This window comes from Balaenoptera ricei, chromosome 4 (assembly GCF_028023285.1).
Source record: "Balaenoptera ricei isolate mBalRic1 chromosome 4, mBalRic1.hap2, whole genome shotgun sequence".
Classification (NCBI taxonomy): Eukaryota; Metazoa; Chordata; class Mammalia; order Artiodactyla; family Balaenopteridae; genus Balaenoptera; species Balaenoptera ricei.
This window is the reverse complement of record NC_082642.1, coordinates 81,635,545-81,651,611: the sequence shown is the minus strand read 5'-3', so window position 1 is coordinate 81,651,611 and position 16,067 is coordinate 81,635,545. Positions and strand designations below refer to the sequence as shown.

The window sequence follows — 16,067 nt, the reverse complement described above, 5'->3', positions numbered from 1 at the left end:
GCAACATTATTTTCGCTTATTCTGTTACATCCATTCTATAAGCAAACAAATATGTCTTCATAACAACCATTATAAAACAACAACTCTCCCTTGACCCTACATGCCCCGGCAGCTGCCATCCCATTTCTCTGATGCCTTCACAAAGAACTTTAAAAAAGTGAGATCTACATTTCCTCTCTCCTTTGCTCCCATTCTCTCCTCAGCAATGCTCCAAATTTCTTCCGATCCTGTCTCTCTACATAACAGCCCTTATCAAGGTTACCAATGGTGGACGTTTAGGAAGCCAAAATGTACTGAACTAACTGGACTATTCAGTAGAATTCAACATGGTTGATCCTTCCAACTTTGAACCTTTTCTTCTCTAGCCTTCCCGTGATTCCACACTTACCTCGTTTGCCCTTACCTCTTGTCTCCTTGTCTGACTCTTCTTCTTCTATATCAAATTTTGGAGTGCTCTGGGGTTCTTGTCTTAATTCTGTCTATACTCTTCCGAGACAAACTCCTTGAGTCCCATGGCTTTAATATACTATCTATGTGCAGATAACTTTAAATCTCTATCTCTGTCTGACTTCTCCCTTGAACTCCAGACTTGATAACTCTAATTGTATATCTAATAGGTATTTCACACAAACCATGACCCAAACCAAACAATTGCTTTATCCCTCCCCCACCCCCAATTCCTCCTTCCCAAGCCTTCCCTGTCACGGGAAGTGGCCTTGAGCCTTCTAGCTGTTTGTTCAGGGTCAATCATTAAATCATTCTAGTTTTCTTTATTTCCCTCAAAACCCCATGTTTAATCCATCTGCAAGTTGGATTGACCTTACGTCTAAAACAGGTGTCAACTTAGACTATTTTCATCATCTCCACAGCAACCATCTTATTCCAACTACCATCATGTTTTTCCCATCTAGACTTTTGCTACCCTAGTCAGCTTTCTGTGCAGTCACCAAAATGGTATTTGTAGAATCATAAATTATAATGTTACCTCTCTGCCAACTCCTCTTACCATGACCTATAAAACCCTGCGGGACCTCTTCCCTGACTACCTGTCTAGCATCAACTCCTTTCACTCTCAGCCTTGTCCACAATGTTCACTGGACTTTTTCTCCCTCAGACTTGCTATCGCCTTCTAATCTGAGGACCTTTGCACTTGCCCTCCCTTCTGCTAGATGCTCTTCTTGCACATTTCCAATGTCTGCTTCATCTTGTCATTCAAGCCTCAGCACAACTCTTGTCATTCCCTGAGAACCAATTCGCTTGACCCACATTGCTAAGGTAGTCCCCTCTAGGACCAAGTAAATAAGTATCCTTCCCACCTTCCCCCACTCCCAAACAGAAGTGTTTTCATTTAGGTTGAATTTGGGTGAATTAATTATACCCTCAACTTACATAGTGAGTCAATATAAGAATTAACTTTGAAATTTGTGACTACATTGTCCCTTGTGGTTTAGAGGACATGATTTGGCATGTCATTCAGTGGCCTTTCTATAAAGCCCCATCTGAGGAATTCTGTTAAGTCTAAGGGCTAAAAAGTTTGTTTCCTCTGAGGAACTAGTAATGGGACACTGACTTTGATTTGTTTTTTGGCTTTGCTAATACAAAGCTCAGAACCAAAATCTTGGCTGCATTATTGCAGATGTGTAGAACTATAGCACCTGGTTACCTGTCTAGACAGCAGTGTCCAATAGAACTTTCTACAATCATGGAAATACTCCATATCTGCAATGTCCAATAAGTAGCCATCGGCCAGAGGTAGTCACTGAGCACTTGAAAGGTGGCTAGTGACCTTGGGAGGCTAGATTTTTTAAATTATATTTAGTTTTAATTAATTTAAATTTAAATAGATATATGTGCCATTGAACAGCATGGGCCTGGGTATCCTATGGTCCATTTCTAAGACATTAGAGTTTATTTCTATGCACACTTTATTATTGATTATTGGATTTCCTATAAGTTGCTTTGATCCTTTGTGGCTGGTAAAAAAAAAAAAAAGAAGGAACCATATTTAAATGAGTAATTGAGTCTACAGGTAAGTTAGTATGTTCAGAGCTTAGGCGACATGGTCAGTGAAGGCAGGCAATGAGTCTTAAACCCTCTCTCTCTTCGGGAGCTCTGTGGAAAGGGCAACAGCAGCAAGTCCGAGCTCCAGGTTCTAATCTTTGTTTTGCGGTTGTGACTCCAAGTGAGCCAGATATTCAGTACGTTCAGATATAAAATGGGACTTACGGATTGATGACTTGGTGTCTTTGGCATCTGGGATGCCAGATGTGTAGCCCCTGCACCCATTCCCATGTTTTCCGGAGCCTAAAAAGCTGGCCCTTGGCTACCTACTTGGAATATAAGGCAAACCATCGGGAGGTGATTTCATTCATGCCTGTGCCTAAGGTGGGGTCATTGATAAACCAATTTAAAACAAATATGAATAGTCCCATCTTCAAAACATCTTTAGGGAAGGAGAACCCACCCAAATACCTAAGTGCTTAGGTATTTGGATGGTTTTGAATGCAGGATGAGGTATCATTTCTTTTATTATATAAAAGCATAGGACTGAAATCAGAAGACTTGTGTTCCAGTCCCATCTCAGCTACTAACTAGCAATGTGACTTTGATCAAGTCAGTTTCCTTTCCTCTCAAATGGGAGGATTGAACCAGATGACATTTAATTTCCTGTCTCACACCAGCCATAACAATAAAAACTAACATTTATTGAGTGCTTAGAATGTGCTGAGGTGCAATACCTTATTTAGTCCTATGGAGATTGATAATACTACTACTTCCACTTTCCAGGACAGAAGAAACTGAGCTTCATTGTTTCCCGAGAGTTGGTAAATGGTGGATTCTCTATCTGAATCTGGTCTGCTTTCAGGATTCACTTTCTTACTTGTTCTACCTTCTTTAGAATTTCGTGTTTTTCCATAGGCCAGAACACCATTGCTTTTCTGGAGTTGCCTTAATCCTTTCAACCAATGCTTTCCAAATCTGGGCCCCAATGGGCCCCAATACTGTCTCCTTAGTCCTTGGAGTGACCAGAATAAAGGGGTTGGTTGCCAGCATGCAAGAACAGCCATGTTCATTTGCCCAGTATGCTGTACAAACACTGTCACTTTCTAAGGATGCCATGATATGCAAAATGTTGGGAAGCATGTGGACTTAGACATATATCATGACTCATTTGAAGGGTTTAGCTTAGACATTTCACAAGTCATGTCACATACATTATACAAGATCTTATCAGGAAGAGATGGTCTATCCCACAAATCCAAATCATCACTCCCTGAGATGGGAGTATCACAGTTATTCCATCTCAGAACCTGGCCTTAAGCTGATCCTCAAAATAGAAGTTATTTTGCTAGGTGACAGAGTAGCATCCCTGTGTTGGTTAGAATTCTAGAAAGTTAGAGCCAGAAGGAAGTTTAGAAATTTTAAGTCCAACCCAGAGAGGGTAGAGGATTTTTTTAAGGTCAGTGTCAAAGTTGGAACGAAAACCCTGGTCTCTCTCAGGCCCACTCCAGGGCCCTTCCCCTACCTCTAAACCCCCAACTGATCATCAGAACTGCTTGTTTTGGGAGATGATGCAGAGGAAACATAACTGAAATTTCATCTCTCCTCTGCAGATGTCAGGAGCAATGGAGCACCCGTGGTAGGAGAACGTGCCTCCCTGGCTCCTTCAAAGGCCACAGACCCATGAGAACCATTCAGTGTAGCCTGAGCCACATGCCCGGAGACCACAGCAGCGCACAGGAAAGTGAGGGGAAGTGGAAACGTGTGAGCAGACGCCTCAAAGCGACGGGCTTACCACCGGAAAAAAAAATAAAAATAAACACGCTCAGAAATAGTGTAACTGATATGCAAAGGAGATCAAAACAAGGGTTTTTAAATATCTTGGCTGCTTTAGAGGAGGTGAGAGTGGTAAATGAAGCGAGGTTACAAATGTGTGTTAGGGGAACGGGGCGATAAGGGGATGGCTCACTGCGAATCCCCATGGGGAGCTCCGAGGCACGCATGGACCTGGGAGCAGGAACCCCAGAGTCCCACAGCCCCAAACTCTTCCCTCCCTGCCCCCCTTGCTCTTCCCTGAGATTCTGCTCCCTTTGCAGTCGTGGACATTTCTCCTAGGGCAGGGCATTGAGGCTCAGACGAGCCAGCAGTGGAGGCACCCCGAAGTCCACCCAACTTGGCTGAACTTCAAGGCTCAAGTAGCAGTTTGGAACCAATGTTCCAGGGTTAAGGGCTGGGGCTGAGCAAACTCACGGAAGACAAATTCCCCAGTCTTGCAAAGTGCAATTCCCTTTCCTTTCAGTGGGTCGGGAAGAACTGCAGACATGCACTCTCTTCAAGGGAAAGGTTTTCTTTCGAAACTGGTTCCTGAAATGGGAAGCGCAAAGGTTAATGATGGCTGCACGGGCTGTTTATAGGCTCCCTCTGCCAGTGTAACCATTCCTAATAATAGCTCAAGGAACATGGGACATTTCCAGCATCAGAAGGCCATCAGTCAACAGCACAGGTACCAAAGGGAGCATCTACTCCTCTATAGATGCAAATGGCCTCATGGATTTTAACAGAGGAAAAATACTGGGCAAGAGTGGGGGGGGGGGGAGGGCAGAGCCTGGGCTTTGGAAATTAACCATCCCTCGTACAGGTCTAGCATTTATATTTACAAAGCACATTCACATCTATTATCCAGTGAAACGGGCCAGGCAGGAGCAATCACCCACATTTTCCAGTTGAGAAGACTGAGGCTCCAAGCTGAAGGGTACAAGGACACCATTAGTGACCCACAGTGCTGTATGTTCATTATAGGGCTCCGAGGAGCCAGAGATGGGAATCTGGTCCCTTTGATCTGAACTTGAACCATCCCTCATCCCTCTCCACCTCTTCCTTCTCCTCCCTACTCTTCCTCCTCCTTTTCTGAGAGAAGAGGTGCATTAACTACTTTAGTTATGGAATAGAAGATTTTTACTTTTTATTTATTATTTATTTATTTATTGGCTGCGTTGGGTCTTCGTTGCTGCACGCAGGCTTTCTCCAGTTGCGGCCAGCGGGGGCTACTCTTCGTTGTGGTGCGCAGGCTTCTCCTTGCAGTGGCTTCTCTTGTTGCAGAACACGGGCTCCAGGTGCATGGGCTTCAGTAGCTGTGGCACGTGGGCTCAGTAGTTGTGGCACACGGGCTCAGTAGTTGTGGCACACAGGCTCAGTAGTTGTGGCGCACGGACTTACTTGTTCTGCAGCATGTGGGATCTTCCTGGACCAGGGTGCGAACTCGTGTCCCCTGCATTGGCAGGTGGATTCTTAACCACTGTGCCACCAGGGAAGTCCAGGATTTTTACTTTTGATCCAAAATTTTTTCTGTGTTTCTTACTTGTTTGGTCATGGGAAGGCAAATCCTACTCCCAACTTTTCTTGAACTTGGTATTTAGTAGAGAACCACCAATAGATGCATGTGACTGACCTTTTTCTGATGTGCAAAGCCTAGCCCTGGGCTGAGGCGGGGAGACAGCAGGTAAAGGCAAGCTTGAATCCTGCCTGATACAGGTTTGCTCTGAGGCCACGGGAGTAGGGTGGCTGACGCAGGCTGAGGAATGTCGCAAGGGAGAGTTCACTGTGGGCTGAGGGTATCCGGGGGAGACTTCTAGCAGGAGGTAGCCCTTAATGAAGCAGCATCTTGAAGGACAGATCTGGGTTGAAGTGTGGGGAGGAGGTCCAGAGAAGCCACAGGATAAAGGTCCAAAGGTTTAAAAAGTGCAGAGGATATTGTCAGAAATTCAATCAGACCCAACAGTCGAAGCAGTGGAAATGATGTTGAGGAGACACTTTGGAGTCACACTCTGGAGGGCCTTGAAAGACTAGCCAAATCACTGGAATTTTATCCTGTAGCTGGGAGGATTCTCTGAAGCTTTGTGAATGTAAGAGTAGTCTGAGAAAAATGGTGATCTAGAAAGCTCCTTTTAGCCAAATATGCAAGGTGGGTAATGAGGGAGTAGCTGGGAGAAGAAAACTTACAAGGAGCACTGGACTTGGAGTCAGGAGGCTGATCCTAACTATGTAAACTTGGTCAGATCATGCCCAGATATACGCACGATTACAGGATTGTCTCCTCTTGACTGTGAAAACCTGCCCTGCCCACCCCTCAGGGAGGTCCTGGACATCACATACAATGAGGTTAAAATGCTTTGTAAACTATAAAACTGCAGAACAAACATGGGGGGATAATAATCCAGGCTGGCGGGAGGCGGTGGAAGCATGGGTTGGTTGGTGGCTCTGGGGCTGGGCAGTTGGGCGGGGAGGTTGAGTGAGAGGCTCCATTTAGGGGGGAGCGTCTTCCCTCTGGAGGGATATCTTTTTTCCTCCCTGGCAAGTGCCGTGTCACCTGGCCCAGACGGGGGGCCAGCCAAAGATGGGGGCGTGTAGAGCTAGCAGTCGAGAGCCGAAGACCAGAAGTCCCCTGGGTCCCTAGTAACTTCTTCAAGGGAAAGAAAGAAAATACACAGCTAGCTCTTCAATCTTGAGCTTGAAATAAAAACAAACAGTTGGGTTACTGTTTTGCAGAGTTGCCGAGTAATTGTGGAAGGCAAGGAAGAGCCGGTTTGCACAAGGTGGTTGCTCAATGAAAAGGTCTTACCGGAGGAGGTGTCCGGGAAGGTACAAGCAGAAGTCAGCGCAGCTGCGCTCAGAGCTTCTTGTTGGGAGAGAACTTTCTAGGCTTTCAGCCAGCCCTGGGCTTCTAGTGGAAGCATTTCACAATCTCCTCCTTTCTCCGCGGGTTATGTCCTTGGATTGAACAGCCAGTGGGGGCTTCTTGGGTGACTGGAAAGTGCACTGGACTCGGGGCCAGAGCTCTACATTCCAGCCTTGGCTCCATCACTGCCCGGTGGTGTGACCCTTCCTCTTAGGGCCAGAGTTAGACTAGGCTGCATGATCCCTGGGGCGCCTTTCAAATCTAGACTCCTGGGAGGTGGGGGACAGGACAGCCTGTCTCTTCAGATTGGGATTCAGAGGGCACAGCAGCTACTGTGAGTGAACTGACCTACGGCCCAGAGCCACTGAGTTCTGTGACCAGGCTTTAGCTCTGGCCACGGCGGCAACATGGGGAATTTCAAATGAGGTCAGCTTGGGGCAGAGGCAACTGTGCGGTTGCCAACCAAGTCTGGCAATTCAGATGAATCAGAAAGCTGGGATCCCTCCTAGTTCACCTGCAGTGAGCTGTGCAGCTCCATGTAGCCAGGAGGAGAACCTTCCTAACAGATTCCACGTACAAGGACAGCATCTCCCTTTGAGCTTGGAAGAGCATAAGCCACAGATCGTTTCCCTCCCACTCCCATTCTCCTTCCTCAAGTCTTAGGAAATAGGACCTCTTCCCTGCCCCTTGTCCCATTTCCCAAGCAGAGTCTCAGTCATAAGTGCAGCACTTTCTCTCTCGTACTCACTTCCCCTATTCTTTCTGGTCACCAGGAGCAGCACTGGTCCAGGCTTTGGGAAGTATAACGTTGGGGCATGAGGGTAGAGTTCACTGAGCTGAACTGTTGGTCCCTTTGGCTGCCCAGGTTGTGCTGTATCCACGCAGGCAGAGTCCAGTATTGAGCGGCTCTGTCTCATTTCTAAAGAGGGACCAGTTACTCCCAAGCAGCTCAGGATGACAAACAACTTTCTCCGGCCTTCTGTCCAGGGTCCAGGGGAACAGTCGAATAAGAGAAACCTTTACTGAGCACCTATGAAATGCTAGAATCCATTTTTAGATGAGACAAAGGATTCAGAGGTAGGTCAGTTTCTGCTTCCAAGGCGGGAGACAGGATAACTGGAAAATCACTATAAAACCATGTAGAACATGGGGACAGCCATCGTACAGGGACACTTCAAAAGAAGGAGAACTGGTACTCGATTGGAGATCATAGAAAGCTGTGTGGAACAAATGGCTTAAGATAGACCAATCATCAACGTCATTATGATTATGTTTATGATTATAGCTAACTTTTGTTCGACTCTTACTATGTTCTAGGTGCTGTGCTAAGCCAAGCCCTGTGTCTTACCTGAGTTCCTCTTCACGAAAGCCCTTCCCTCTTAACATGAGGCTCGGAGAGGTTAAGTAAGTTTCCCAAGGCCAACCTGTGGGTAAATGATTAGAGCCCATGCTTTCCACGGAGGTATAGTGTGAGGTATTCCTAGTGGAGAATAAAGAATGACAGCTAGGAGTGGGAAAGTACAGCATAATTTGATGGGGAGCTGTGGGTGTTAAGGTCAGTGGGACTTGAGGGCTAGTGAGGAGTTTGACTTTGTTCTGGCAGCTGCAGGGAGACTGGGGGTGTGTGAGCAGGACTTGGCCTAATGAGAAGCTGGCACTTGGAGTGGTCATTTAGCGGGGAGAGCAGGGGGACCGCAGGAGGACTGAAGATGAGGGGACTGAGCTGAGAGACCTGGGTGTAAGGATACAGGGGTGAGGACTTAGGGTGGCAGGGGCGGGAGGAGAGGGGGCGGGGGCGGAGAGGAGCGACCTGAGTCCGAACCCCTCTCCACCCATCCCCCTGCTCTCAGCATCAACGGCACAGCACTCAGAGAAGCGTGTGAGGGCGGCCTCACTCTGCTGAGGATCCACAGGAGCCTGGGGGGCTTTCCTGTCACTCCAGTCTCACGTGAGGCCCCAGCGAGGTGGCTGGCACCCTTTCCTCATCCTCAGTGGGCGGTGCATCCTCTGAATCAGAACCCTCTGTACATGCCCGATTTTTACCTTTTCCATCACTCTCTTCTCCCCACTCTCAAAACCCCAAAGCAGCAGAACCAAATGAATCACAGAGCTCTTTTAACGGAATCAGGGTCCCAAGGAGAATACCTGGGTGGAGCCAAAGAGAGGGTTCTGTGAGTCCTCAGCCGCCTTCAAGAGATCAAGGAGGAGGGGGGGGTCAGAGAGCGACAGAGGGGGGGGCAGGTGGAGGAGGGAGAGTGTCCGTGACTGCGAACCGCGAAATCGGATGGAAGCCGGTGCGTAAACTCCATCTCCACGCTCCCGAGGAACCTCCTGCAGCGACTGTGGCCGAGAAGGCAAGAGTGAAAGCTGCAGAGTTTTTTTGCCTCGGCCAGGTGAGTGTAGCCACCCGTGGTCATGCTTTTCCTACCAAAGAGCTGTTTTGACATCTCAGAGCAGCCCAGGGTGGGATTTCCAGGCCTCACTGTCCCAACAAGGAACGCAGTCAACATGACAGCAAGAGAAAGGGGCCCCTAGAGGCAAGTTAATCCAATCTGTGAGTGTCCAGAGTGGGTATGTGACTCATTGCCCCTCATACAGTCGCCTGTCTTCCCAGTTTGCTTTATAAACACATGGTGCTTACGTGCCAGGCACTATTCTAAGCACTTTGTAAGTTATTAACTTATTCAATTCGCATAACGTCCTGTAACGTGTCTACCTTTACCCTCTCTTAATGATGAGGAAACTGAGGCACAGAGGCATGAAATAACTTGATCAAGGTCTCACAGTAATTGGTAGAATCAGGATTGAGCCTGGGCAGTTCACCTACAGGGTCCAAACTCTGAACCCCTGAGCTCTGTTAGTCTTTATTCTAATTTCCACTCTAAGACTCTAGCACTCCTACAAAAAAAGGAGATCAGAGCAAATCATTTCTAAAGTTGCACCAAGCTCTAAGACTTTGTGATTCAGTGGAATCAGTAAGTGGTTAGGTCTCAGGCTGTGAGTTTTCAGTGGGCTGTGAAATATGCTTTGGTGTGACACAAATACCCCGTGTGTGTGCATTTCACTGAGTTCTGGCGTTGGCTGGCCACCAGCCTGGCTGTGACTCAGTGGATCTGCTGGCCCATTGCAGGGCCCCAGATCTTCACATCAGGGACTCGCAGATTCTGCACCTCTTTGCAAAGCTCTAGCCAATGGGATTGTGAAAACAGCACTCAATCTAAGCAAAGAAGCGAGATGCGGAAGTAACTACAGATTTGGGCTGCAGGGGTACAGTGATTCAGTGAGATAAGGCTGGGAGGAAACACTTAGTCCTGAGCGCTGGCGGTGGAGGTAGACCAGAGGCTTCGGTTTCCTTAGCAAGGACAGCGCGGCAGGTGATTGGTTGTTGGCAGTGGGGTTACTTGAGTGGAAGAAATATGACCTTTCTAGTGGCCCAAATGAGAAAGGCTCTGTATGGTAATACAATCTCAAATTTCCCAGTTTGTTTAAACATTCAAATGGGATATAGCTAAATTCACATTGTGGATTCCCCGGTGGGAAGGTAGTAGGTAGAGTGGAAAGAACACTGACCTGGTGTTTGGACATCTAAGTTCCAACCCTGGATCGGCCCCTAGCTAGGTAAGAGGTGTTAGACAAGTCAAGTCCCACCTTGGCCTCAGTTTACCTATGATAACAGTGACAATTTCTTGAGTCGTTGGCACGCTGAGAACAGTTCTCAGAGCTTGACATGTATTACCCTTTCTAATTCTTATAGCGGTGCCGTGAGGGATGCACTATGATTATTGCTATAACCCAGAGGAGGAAAAGGAGGCTCCGAGAGGTGAAGGAACTTACCCAGGGTCATACACTAAGCAGTGGACTGGGAATTGTTCCTAGCGTGTCTAGCTATATCTCCCACATTCTCAGACATGACGCTCTACTGCCCTTGCCTTTATAGAGAGGGGTGGGTCTCTGGATGGGTTACAAACAAACCTATTTAGGATACTTGTGATGAAGATGGCCCTTCCAGGAGCCTGTCTTTGCTCATGCCTTTGTGCCCGTGGAGTTTGGCAGTTTCCATCAACCTCCCCTGGACGGTCAGCTCTGTGTGGGCAGGGCTCCATCACTGCAGTCCTAGTGATAAGCACCGTGCTTGATCCGTAGTATCAGTGAATATTTGTTGAATGACTGTAAGGAAGAATCACTGAGCCTGGCGGAGCCGAGGAGCAGTTGAAGTTATGGGAAGTATGAGAGAAGCAGAATGGAACTAGCTCAGCGGAGTGTGAGCTGGTCCAGACAGTCTGAAACCTGAAGATGTTCACGAAGAGTTAAGATTTGGGCTTTCAGATGAAAAGCTGCAGTGTAACATGTGATCCCCTTGTAACGAACAAACTCTCCACTGAGGAGTTCATGTATGGGAATGTCTGCCCCAAAGGGTCTGGCTGCTAAAGAAGGGCCTTGAGGGTGAAGGCCAGGTCTGCCAGCCCTCAGGGAGGCCTTGGCAAGCCCTTCAGCCTCTCTGGGCTGGGCTTGCCTCCTCTGTCTAATTCCTTCTCTAGCCAGTTGGGGTTGGGACTAAGCCCTCAGCCTCTTATGACCCCACCCCAGCTTTCCTTCCTGCACAGGGAGCATATCAAGCCCCGTTCTTCCCAGACACCTACCGCCCATCACAACTTACCTGTCTTGTGTTCTGTGTCTTCAGGATCCTGTCCTCTGCTAAGCGACATTTATCCTTAGCTACTGCAATGAACACACCTGCTGATGTGCACTTGGGTATTCATGTGCTTTGCCCTGGTAAAATATTCCCATTTCACCAGGCCCTTGAAGACATAGTTACTGATGGGACTTTTCAGCCCCGGAGAGGGTTGTGGGGGGCAGATGGTTATTAATCACAGTGATAACAACTACCAGTACAATGGGCAAAACACTTTGTTGTCCTTTATCTCATTTGACTGCCAGGTGCAAGGGCAGGTTGGAGGGGCACCGTGGGCCTGTGAGAGGAGACCTGTGTGGTTCCAGCTCTGCCACTGTGGGGCTTCTTTCTCAGTGTCTTCTTTTCGTATGAGAGAAGGTTGATGAGATGATTCTAGGGCTCCCTTGGATTGAACCTTCCTCAAATCTAGTATTAGGGGCTTGTTTTACAGAGAGCAAGTGAGGTTTAGGCGGTTTGGCTGTTTAAACTGCATTCTCACATGGCTTCCTTATGTGGCCTTCTTACTTACGTGGCTCCCCAACGTGTAAAGTGCTGGCCCATGCTGAGACAGGCAGCACAGAGGTTATTATTATTACACTCATTTCACAGACAAGGACACAGAGACTCAGAGAGATTAAATGAATTGTCTGGAGCTACACAAAGCAAGACGAAGGCACTGGGATTTAAACCCAGCCGTCAGGATGGCCAACCTGCCTGTGGGGTTAGTAGCATCTCTTGGGAGCTCTTGGTCTGGTTTTTCTTGTGCTCCCCTGAGACTTAGGGCCAGATTGGCTCCCAGAGAGCTGCAGCTGGGCTCTAGGGTGACTTTACTCTGAGAGAATCGGGCTACTGCTTCCTCCTCAAATCCCAGCCCCTCAGACTCTGTGCTGTGCCCCCTCCACCAATTTCTTGCCTATGGCAGCTGCCAGCAGCTGTGTGCTGGCTGTTCTCTCTCTGACCCTCCACATCCATGCTCCTTCCTTCTCATTCGGCCTCTCCAGGAGGTCAGTAGTTTCCTCTGCCCTCTGGCTTCTGGTTGGATTCAGCTCAGCACTGATTAGGTGAGCAGAAGGTGGGAGAAGGGAGGATGGTTCTTCCCCAGCCCCTTCTCTGTGGGCCGTAGGTTGGCAATGGCTGCGTGCATCTGTCAAAGGCCACAGAGCCGTCTGGATAGCCCTCTCCTAGCTCCCCAGAACTGCCTAGCCCACGAGGTTCTGGCAACTGCCTCTCCCTTTGCCCTTTCAGCCTGAGGACTGGTAACGGCTCCCAGGTATTGTTAGCCTCAGGGTGCATCATCATCTCCTGGTTTTCCTTAACCTTGTCTACACCCTCATAAATTATCCTTTAATTAATCTCTCTTTGGTCACCCTCTTTTGAGTGTGTCCTCTGCTTCCTCCTTGGACCATGACTGATATATGCTACCTCTTTCCTTCATGTCTCTAGTCTTCCATTTCTTAAAGGCACAATGATCCCAGGCTTTTAGCATGAAGGTCTGCCGATATTGCTTCTTGCAGGGTTTAATGGAAAAACAAAACCAAGCTAAAGAGAAAAACAAAAGTTTGAGGTGGCCAGGGGGTATGGTAAAGGGCACTGAGCTTGGACCTGGGGGCTGAAGACCCAAGCTTGCCACTAACTAGCTCTGTCATCTTGCCAGTCCCCTGGCCCTTCCAATAAAAACAAGGAAGAATCATTTTTGCGTTATTTTTCCCATAAGCCTCTTGGGCAGATCAAATGAGGTGATGCCGGTGGAAGTACTCTGTGAATGCTGAAGCCTTTTCTGAGCATTAGGTGTTACTGTTGTTGTTTTTATCAGACACGACACGTAGACAAAATCCTCAAAAGGCCATGTGCTGCATTTTCCAATGCACTCAGATTTCCCTGTTGCCCATATGCCTCCTGGATTAGGAGATCTGGCATTTGCAGAATCCAAGATTGATGTCCAGGGAGGGTTGGCCAAGTCTGGGCCCACATGAGCTAAAAATACCCTTGACCTCAGCGGGAGCATCTCAGTCCTGAAGGGGATGAACCCAAGGCACGGAGACAGTGAGGGAAATGACCTCCATCATTCATCGGCTGGGGTGAGGAGAGGGCAGGGAGAAGGTGGCTGTCACAGGCCGTCCTTGTCAAGAGCCGGTGGGAACACTGGCTTGATCTTTCTCCCTGTTTTTCTGTCTGTCGCTCTGTCTGTCTGTGAATAGGATTAACCTGAACCTTTTGTACTTTCCTGTTAGAGTGAAGGCTGCATCATAAAAGCTCTTCCTCATGGCCAAGCCTCTTAGGGGTTTTCCCAGCCTGCCTTGTGGGGATGACAAACACCTCCAGCCAGAGGGAGGTAAGGAGGTGATCCTAGAACCTTGGCTGACTTCCATCCAGAGAAGGAGACGTTAATCCAGGAGCCTTGGTTTGATTTCTCCGGGGATGGGGAGTGTTGAGGTTCATCACCTCTCTATCCTAAAGATCAGTGGTTTGGGAACAACAATCCTTAGAGCTCTAGACTGTTGCTATTTAAAGTGTGGTCCATGCATCACCAGCATCGACATCGACCAGGAGCTTGTTAGAAGTGCAGAATTAAAAAAAAAATAAAAATGCAGAATTTCAGGTCCCACCACAGACCTCTAGATCAGAATCTGACTTTTAACCAGATCCACTATGGATTCATATGCACGTTAAAGTTTGAGAAGCACTATTCTAGCATCCCTCTGAAGAACCTGAGGGGGTCACACGGGCAGGTTGTCTACGTGGGGTCCCATAAAAGATAACATTTGAAAAAGAAGTTTCACTTGTATTTAGAAAAAGAAGAAAAGGTTGAAACCAGTGTGATCGTTCCCTTTCTTTGATAGGAACCTCTGCTGACGTTAAGACTCTGCTCCCTGTCTCTCCCTCGGTCCCCACGCCCCAGCCCCAGCCTCTCCATTGGATCCTCAGATGCCTGGTGCAAGCCTGCCCTGGCGGCTGCTCCATCAGTGAGGGGCTGTGTTAGGCGACTTGTGGGAATCGGATTATTTCCCAAGCTGCTTCTCGGCTCCGGGGGTCTAGCCGCGACAGGGCTGCCTGGCGAGGCACTGAGGACACAAAAAGGAACTTGCCACGAGCTGGGAGTTTAGGACTCAGCTCGTTTCTCTGAAAGGGGAGGGCAGAAGGGTGTGGAGCTGCCTCCTCTGTAGGTGGAATTACTCGGGCAGCTGAGTGTTTGTTGTACGAGGAACAGCCTGGCAGGAGCTGAGAAGAGAGAAGTCTGCCACCAGCTGGGATCTGGGCCCAGCCCCACGGCAGCAGGTTTTCAGGATTTCCAGAGGGAGCGCTTGGCGGCCCGCAGTCTCAGTTTGCTGCAGTTATAAATATCTGCGATTTGCATTCCCTTCACATCCTCCCCTGGAGCTGCTCAACATGTTCTGCCGTCGCTCCCCCCCCCCCCACCGCCTCCACCCCCAGCTCACACAGGTCTCTTACCGGCAACATTCATGGCTTCCAGTTCACAGCAGGGGAAACTGAGGCTCTACCAAGCCACCCAAGGGCCCCACCTACATCTGGGCTGACTCAGGGAAGGAACTAGCACCTTAGCACAGCCTCAGAGTCCTTCACACACCAGCCGCAGACCTCCTGGCCCGAACTCCAGCCCTTTCTCATCCTGCGTTTACCCTCAGTCCAGACCACCCACCCTGCTAGCCTTCCCTGAGCACGTGAGCCCTCGAGTTGTGCAGACGTGTTCCTTTCTCTCCTCTCACACCTTGACACCCCAGACACACACCTGTGCCTCTCTCCGGTGGCACGACTGTCCTCCCTTGATTGGAGCCATCTGACAAAGTGCCTCCCCCGTCCCCACCCTCGCCAGCTTTCAAAATCATGGAGTCAGGTGTGTTGCAGGCCCCTCGGTCCCAACTCAGTGCCATCCTCAGAAAACTCTTGTGTAATGATGAATGAACCAGAAGACAAAAATATACAAGCTAGTGGATGAAGCAGAGACAGAGTATTTTATAGACTCTCATGGGTGAAACGAGCATGCCATTCAACAGTTCTGATGCTTTGCAGGAGCTCATGTGAAGAAGATTTGGAGCAGAAGCTGCAGATCCCTAATGAAAAACATCTCTCTGGGGTTTCCCTGGTGGCGCAGTGGTTGAGAATCCGCCTGCCAATGCAGGGGACACGGGTTCGAGCCCTGGTCCGGGAAGATCCCACAGACCACGGAGCAACTAAGCCCACGTACCACAACTACTGAAGCCTGCGTGCCTAGAGCCTGTGCTCCGCAACAAGAGAAGCCACCACCATGAGAAGCCCCCGCACTGCAACGAAGAGTAGCCCCCGCTTGCCGCAACTAGGGAAAGCCTGCACTCAGCAATGAAGACACAACGCAGCCAAAAATAAATAAATAAATAAATTTATTAAAAAAAAAAAATCTCCCTGTGGCTTAGAGACATCTTAGGTACGAACCTGACACTAGCTTGTGACTCAAGATACTTGAGTTATCTGGGTCCCAGGGTTGGTTGGTTTGTTTTTACCTGAAAATGGACATTCTGAGATTATTTACCACCTAGTGTCGTTGGGAAGATGAAATAAAGTGAGGTACATGTAAGATGTTTATGAGAGGATAGGCACCTCCTGTATTCTTGGCACTTCTCTACCACTAGCTCCTAGGAGGACTCTTCCTTTCTTCTCCTATCCTGAAGCTCAATTATGCCTGAGGAAGAGGAGAGAAAGGTGACAGGTAATCCTGAATATGGA

The 16,067-nt window shown here is 48.5% G+C and overlaps 1 long non-coding RNA gene across 1 annotated transcript; it reads left to right on the top strand.

Moving 5' to 3' along the window:
• The first annotated feature begins 13,363 nt into the window (after positions 1 to 13,363).
• Positions 13,364 to 15,697, top strand: LOC132365364 (uncharacterized). The gene is made up of 3 exons (XR_009503082.1): positions 13,364 to 13,426; positions 13,580 to 13,680; positions 15,378 to 15,697. It is a non-coding gene; the product is annotated as an uncharacterized LOC132365364 (long non-coding RNA).
• The last annotated feature ends 370 nt before the right edge of the window (positions 15,698 to 16,067 follow it).